Genomic DNA, 7,837 nt, shown 5'->3' with positions numbered 1-7,837 from the left:
CCGGCTCCCGGCAGCCAGCAGCCAGTGGCAGCAGTGGCAGTGGCAGCAGCGGTGGTGGAGGCAGCAGAAGCTGCAAAGGATCCCTGAGCCAAAGAAGACCGGTGGGGATCAAAGACACCAGCAGAGAGGGCAGCAAAGGCAGCAGCAGCGGCAACTGCAGCGGCTGAAGCAGTGGGAGCTGCAGAGGATCCCCAAGCCAAGGACTGGCAGGGATTGAAGATGCCGGCAGGGAAGCCAGCAGGGAGGCCGGCTACGGTAGTGACAGCAGCAGCGGCAGTGACAGGAGTGGTGGGGAACCCTGAGCTGTAGAAGCCCGGCAGGGGTTGAAGGAGCCGGCAGAGAGACCTGCAGCAAGCACTGAGAGAGCCGGTGTGAGGTCCCTAATAAGAGGCAATGGGGCTGCATCTCCCGATCAGTGGCAGAGTTTGGAGAGAGAGAGAGAGACCCCAGCTGGGGTGAAAGCATAGGTCCCGACCCAGAGGGTGCCCTAGCCTAAGAGCATTGGAAGCTAAGGGTGTATGGAGCTCTCACTGTGGGTGCTCTGTTTCCTATGGGGTTCTCCCTACCTTCTTTCTTTTCTGTCACACCTCACTGGTAGTCATGGTGGTGGCTTTGTTCATTTTTGCTTCATGTCAGGTGTTTCTGGGAAAAGGGGTTTAGGATCAAGGCATTGGCAGTGGTCCACTTTAGGGTTCATCTATCTCAGTCCCCTTTGTGAGGGTAGATTAGCGGAGTCCTTAGCGCCAGGTGAGGGTGCCTGGGACCCCATGAAAGGGGAGAGAGCAGCCACGCAAGAACACAGTGGGGGATACCGCCAGCAGACACTGAAGGCTAAGGGTACCAGAGAAGACAAGCCTGAAAGCTGAGGGTCTCCAGACCCTCCCACTGGAGTTCCACCAGGGCCCTGGGTGGTCATCCCCAAGAGGCAACACAGAGACCAGGGAAGACACCAGTGGGGGCTAGCCGTGAATAGACTCAGAGGCTCGTCTCAAAGGGTGGCACATGGTCGGGGTGTAGGGGAGGTTGGAGCCCCATGAACACCTGCCAAGACACATGATGGCCCTGGAGGCACTCTCAAAGGGGACCCCCTCCACTGAAGAACCATTCAAAGTTGTGGCAGGCTAGTTAGGGGGTTGCCCTGAAGACAGCCGAGGTGCCCTCTGGGGTCCGCACGTGGATCCCTGGCAAGCAAGATCAAATGCTTGGGCGAAGGTGGCGTGGGAGTGTATTATAGAGCAGAGGTGGGCACAAAGTGGTGCATTGGCTGGGAACATGGAGAACCCTGACTTGGCAGCTTACACCAACATGCAACCAGTGGCCATGGCCCCTGCAGATATTCTTAGACAGAACCAACAGGTTCTCACCCAGATCCTGGACTCACAGCAGCAGATGATAGACTGCCAGCAGTATTGGCTCAGGCACAGTCTGGCGTCTTTCAAAATGCCAAAGATGACCAGGGACAATGACCCGGAGGCCTACATTGAGGCATTTTAATGCCACACCCTCATGACCAGACTTGAGAAAGTGTATTGGGCCAGCCAACTGGGAGTGCTGGTGGTAGGCAAGGCCCAGGCCTCCTACCGAGCCCTCTCAAGAGACAAAGCCCGAGACTATGAACGTGTGAAGGCGGCCATCCTGTACAGGTTGGAGATCAACCCAGAACATTATCACTGGCTATTCCATGCAAAGAAAGGGCCCGAAGAGAGGTGGCCGAGGGTGCTGTTACAACTTCTGCGGGATCTCCTGGACAAATGGGTAAGCCCAGTGGGGCATGATAGAGAAGCACTGGCAGACCAGATCCTCCTTGAGCAGTTTCAAAATGACCTGGAGGAGCGAATGCAGTGCTGGATTCGCCATCACTTCCCATGTACCTGTGAGGAAGCCCTGAAGTTGGCAGAGGTCTTCGCTGCCTCAGAGGTCAGCTACCCCCGGGAGAGGCAGAACCCGGGGCCCCTTGTGGTAGTATCAAAAGAGCCCGAATGTAGACATCTGCCCAACCAGGGGGCTACCAAGGACACCGCATACTTTTGGTGTGGATGGAATGGCCATTTTTGAGAGAATGCTTTAGTCAGCCCACCAAGCGTTGGCTTCCCACTGACAGGCCAAGGGCACAAACAGAGAGACAGAGGCATCCCGAGTCCAGCGAGCCAATGGATTGCAGCTATTCAGTTGGGGAGGAGGATGTGACTTGGAGTCACCCCATCGTCAAAGCCTAGGTAGAGGGACGCCCCTTACAAGCTACTCTGGACTCGGGATGTGCTCAGTCTTTAGTGAGGGACGACTTGGTGCAGCCACAGGGCAGGTGAAAGGCCATCCTGGTGAAAGTGACCTGCCTCCATTGGGGAGGCCAAGAGAATTGAGTGGCAATGAATACACCTTCGCGTGATGGAGCACCAAGGAGAACTTCTGGTGGGGATAGTGCCCCAGCTAGCCTGTGAAATGCTACTGGGCTGAGACTGGGCACCTCTGTATGACATCCTGGATAGGGTAAATGATGCTGAAGTGGCACGCAGGAAGATCCGGAACCACAAGGGGTGGTTAGGTGAAGTAGAGGAGAATGAAGAATCAGCGGACAACGCAGAGGACTTAGACCTCAACAACTTTGCCAGCAGCCTGCAGCTCCGGGAAGTGCAAGAGTAAGACCTGGAACTCAGGATGCTTCGGAAGCAGGTCTGCAACATGAGAGATGCCCCGATCCCACCGCCTGACAGGACTCCACGCTTTGAGGTAAGGAACCAACTTCTTTACCGCGTCCAAGGGGACAGGCGGGATGGGACTGAGGGCACACAGCTAGTGGTGCCTGCCCGGTTCCATCAAATCATTTGGTGGTTGGCACACACTAGCCCTGCAGGAGAGCATCTAGGGTGAGACGAGACCCTTGCAAGGGTGACTAGATGTTTTTTCTGGCCCAGGATGGGGAAGGAGGTGGCTCGCCAATGTGCAGCCTGCCCTGAATGTCAGAAAATGAGGGCCAAACACCCTGTGCAGGCTCCCCTCCAACCCATGCCCATTATAGATGTCCCTTTCTCATGGACAGCCTTGGACATCTTAGGGCCACTTAACCGCAGAAGCGCTGGCCATCAGTACATATTGGTCTTCATGGATTACGCTACCCAGTACCCAGAGGCCATTCTGCTGTGAGCTGTGACCACCCCACGCATCGCTGAAGAACTGATAAAGTGGATAGCCAGGATGGGGATACCACAAGAAATACTGACCGACCAGGGGCAAATTTTATGTCGGGGGTCCTGAGGGTAGTATGCTGCGGATAAAACATCTCTGCACCTCGGTCTACCACCCTCAAACCAACGGCCTGGTGAAACACCTAAACAGAACAATAAAGTGGATATTATGGCACTGCATACAAGGGGTCCCCCGGAAATGGGATCTCCTCCTTCCACTGGTGTTATTCACCATCCGGGACACCCCTCAAGACACCACAAAGTACTCCCCATTTGAATTGGTATTAGGACATCACCTGAGGAGCCTCCTACAAATCCTAAGAGAGGAATGGGAGTGGGATGTAAGAACCGACCACATACCAACAGGAGTTCCAACGGAGAGTAAGGATGGCCCATGACCTAGCATGCGAGAATATGTGCAAAGCACAGGCACACCAGAAGGAGAAATATGATAGCCATGCCAAAGAGAGAACATTTGAGCCAGGGCAGAAGGTGTTGGTACTCCTTCCCACTTCCATGAGTAAGCTCCCGACTCAATGGAAGGGAACATTCGAGATAATCCGGCAAGTTGGGCTGGTAGACTATGAAGTACACAGGCCCGGTCACCTTCGAGAAAGACAAATTTACCATGTAAATCTCCTCTGAAAGTGGCGAGAGCGAGAGGGGTGAGTCGCCTTTACAGATACTGATAATGAAGACCTTGGACCCTGAGGGATAAGTAGAGGGGCTGACCTCTTCAAAGTCGAGACCCCAGTCAGAATTGGGGAAGAACTGTCCCCTTATCAGAGGCAGGAAACCCAAGCCCTGGTAAAAGAGTTCCGAGATGTGTTCCATGAAGAACCCAGGTGGGTTCAGGACGCTTGCCATACTTTAAAGACCCTGCCCGGGGCGATAGTGAGGGAAAGGCGGTGACCCATTCCCCACCACCTTCTAGAAGCAGTCCACAAGGAGATTGACTTGATGTTGGAACAAGGGGTCATACAACATTCAGGGAGCCCCTGGAGGAGCCCCCTGGTCCTGGTGCACAAACCAGATGGGTCTTTGAGGCTATGCATCAATTACAGGTGGCTGAATGCCATGGCAGTCTTCAATGCATTCCCCATGCCCCACGTGGCAGAGCTAGTGGGGCACATCAGGAACGTCTGATACATAACGACCCTAGACCTCATGAAGGGGTACTGGCAGATCCCTGTAGCCAGAGAAGATTGGCCAAAAACTGCGTTCAGGACCCCGTGGGGACTCTACGAGTTTGTGAGGATGCCCTTCAGGCTGCATGGTGCAGCTGCAATGTTTCAGCGCTTAATGCACTGAGTCTTAGTACCCCACACCAAGTATGCTGTGGCATACGTAGACAACATCATTGTGTTCTCACAGACTTAGACCCAGCATAGGAGAGCCCTCAGAGCCATCCTTTCTGAACTGAGGCAAACAGGACTAACGGCAAGCCCTTGGAAGTGCACCCTCACCCAAAAGGAGACCAAATATTTGAGATTTTTGGTCGGGAGGGGCACAATTAGACCCTTGGCAGACAAGGTGGAAACAATCCGAAACTTTACCGCCCCCGCAAGTTGCCGCCAACTCAGGTCATTCCTAGGGTTAACCAATTATTATCGACGATTTGTACCCCATTTTTCAGAGCTGGCTGCACCCCTATCAGAGGCTCTTAAAGGACAAAAGACAGGGGCTATAAGATAGATGGAAGAGATGTCCCAAAATTTTGAGCTGCTAAAACAGGCTCTGTGTGAGGATGTCATAATACATGCATCTGACTTTTGGAAACCTTTTATCTTACAGACCGATGCCTCGGAGATAACAGTGGGAGCCGTTCTCACCCAGGAGGAAGAGGGGACCGAGAGAACAGTTGCTTATGCAGGCTGCAAGCTACTACTGGAGGAAACGAGGTATGCAATGATAGAACGCAAGTGCCTGGCAATCCAGTGGGCAGTGGACCATTTCAGGTATTACCTGATGGATAGATAGTTTAAACTGGTGACAGACCACACCCCCCTGAGGTGCTGAGCACGGCTAGGACAGACAACGCCCAGATTACACGGTGGGCTTTATCCCTTCAACCATACAAATTCCACAAAGTGCACCGGCCAGGAGAAGCTAATGCAGTGGCGGATTTTCTATCCAGGTGTGGAGGCGAGGCCCAGACCAGCGACCCAAAAAACCAAAACAAGGTGATCACCAGCCCACCAGGTATGGCCTGGAGACAGGACAATGAAGCGCCCCAAGGTATCTTGAGGGAGATGTGTGTGTCCCAGGGGCACAGGACCAGGAGGGGGGGAAGCCGCATTCACAGGCAAACCCCAGACCAAAGTAAAAAGAAAAGAAAACCACAATGTACCTGTTGTAGGGGCCGGGAGGAACAAGGAAACACGCGGTGGGAAATTGCCTACACATTTCATTAGCTGCACCTATATCTAGCTGGGACTGGGTGATGTCATGAGGAGACACCACCCAGCAGAGATAAAGGGCTGGAAGATGCTGGAAAAATGCTGAGGATGCTGGAAAAATGCTGAGGACCAGAGGAGGGGCAGGGAACCACTGGGCAGGTGTCCAGCCGCTGCAGCCAGCAGCCGGCAGTGGTGGCAGAGGCAGCAGAAGCTGCAAAGGATCCCCAAGCCAGAGAAGATTGGTGGGGATCAAAGACACTGGCAGAGAGGCCAGCAAAGGCAGTAGCAGTGGCTGCTGCAACAGTGGAAGCAGTGGGAGCTGCAGAAGATCCCTGAGCCAAGGACCGGTGGGGATTGAAGATGCCAGCAGGGAAGCCATCAGGGAGGCCGGCTATGGTACCGGCAGTGGCAGAAGCGGCGGGGAACTCTGAATCAGAGAAACCTGGCGGGGGTCGAAGGAGCCAGTGGAGAGACCCTCAGTGATCACTGAGAGAGCTGGCGTGAGGTCCCTAATAAGAGGCAACGGGGCCGCAGCTCCCGATCAGTGGTAGAGTTCAGAGAGAGAGAGAGAGAAACCCCATCTGGGGTGAAAGCATGGGTCCCGACCCAGAGGCTGTCCTAGCCTAAGGGCGTTGAGGGCTAAGGGTGTATGGAGCGCTCACTGTGGGTGCTCCATTTCCTTCGGCGTTCTCCCTACCTTCTTTCTTTTCTGTCACACCTTACTAGTAGTCACGGTGGTGGCTTCGTTAATTTTTGCTTCACGTCAGGTGTTTCAGGGAAAAGGAGTTTAGGATCAAGGCATTGGCAGTGGTCTGCTTTAGGGTTCATCTATCTCAGTCCCCTTTGTGAGGGTAGATTAGCGGAGTCCTTAGCACCAGGTGAGGGTGGCTGGGACCCCGTGAAAGGGGAGAGAGGATCCATGCAAGAATGCACTGGGGGATACTGCCAGCAGACACTGAAGGCTAAGGGCACCAGAGAAGACAAGCCTGAAAGCTGAGGGTCTCCAAACCCTCCCACTGGAGTTCCACTAGGACCCTGGGATGGTCATCCCCAAGAGATAACATGGAGACCAGGGAAGACACCAGGGGGGGCTAGCCGTGAATAAACTCAGAGGCTCGTCTCAAGGGGTGGTGCATGGTCGGGGTGTAGGGGAGGTTGGACCCACATGAATGCCTGCCAAGACATGTGACGGCCCTGGAGGCACTCTCAAAGGGGACCCCCTCCACTGAAGAACCATTCAAAGTCATGGAAGACGAGTTAGGGTGTCACCCTTGAAGACAGCTGAGGTGCCCTCTGGGGTCCGCACATGGATCCCTGGCAAGCAAGATCAACTGATCAGGCGAAGGTGGCACAGGAGCGTATAATAGAACGGAGGCAGGCACGCTGTGAAAAAGTAAATAGCTGTAAAATAGGAAAACAAAGAGTATAGAAGGAGGGGAGGTGGGGGGGGAATGTGAATGGTAAGTTCAGGCAGGTACCTGGTGAATCAGATGTCAGGCATATTGTAATTTGTCATAAATCCAGTGTCTATATGGAGTCCATGATTTTTTGTATCCAGTAGATTTATAAAATGAAGTTTGTAGACTTGTCTACAAAAGGTGTTTTGTAAGTTAGTTCCCTTTGAGGATTAGAACTGAGAGATCAGAGAGAGAGTGATTGTCTTGTGAGAAGTGCGCACACACAAATAATTGGATATTTTTTGTCTTCAATGGATGTTTGATGTGCATTCATTTTGGTATGCAGTTGTTGTTTGTTTTCTCCTACATACTTTCCATCAAGGCATTTGGTGCACTGGATGAGATGTATTACATTTCTGGAGGTGCAGCTGTAAGATCCAGGAATGGTGATGGTTCTGTTGTGAGGTGAAGTTATTGTGGGAGTGGTGGAGATGTGTTGACAAGTTTTGCATTTCTTCACCTGGCATGGCCCGTATCCATTTGGTGTAGTTCGGGTCATAGAGAGTTTGCTTCTGATGATGAGGTTAGTGAGGTTTAGTGCTTGTTTAAAGGCTAGGATGGGTGGTTCTGGAAAGACCACTTTGATAATTGGGTCTTCTAGTACGGGTTGCAATTGTGTGAAGATTTTCCATGGAGGTTCCAGGGAAGGGTGGTATGTCATAACTAATGGTATGCAATTCATGGGGATTTTCTATTTGTACTGCAGCAAATTTTTACATGGTAACCATGTAATTCTTTCAAAAGTATGATCTACCTTTTTTGAGGAGTGTCCTTGTTGAGTGAAGGCCTTTTTGAGATT

The 7,837-nt window shown here is 52.7% G+C and overlaps 1 pseudogene; it reads left to right on the top strand.

Moving 5' to 3' along the window:
- Positions 1 to 4,877: 4,877 nt before the first annotated feature.
- LOC112549647 lies at positions 4,878 to 5,939 on the top strand (annotated as a pseudogene).
- The last annotated feature ends 1,898 nt before the right edge of the window (positions 5,940 to 7,837 follow it).

The sequence above is a fragment of the Alligator sinensis genome, unplaced genomic scaffold, assembly GCF_000455745.1.
Source record: "Alligator sinensis unplaced genomic scaffold, ASM45574v1 scaffold357_1, whole genome shotgun sequence".
NCBI classification, from domain to species: Eukaryota; Metazoa; Chordata; order Crocodylia; family Alligatoridae; genus Alligator; species Alligator sinensis.
Note: the sequence above shows the minus strand (reverse complement) of the source record. Positions and strands in the feature narration are given on the sequence as shown.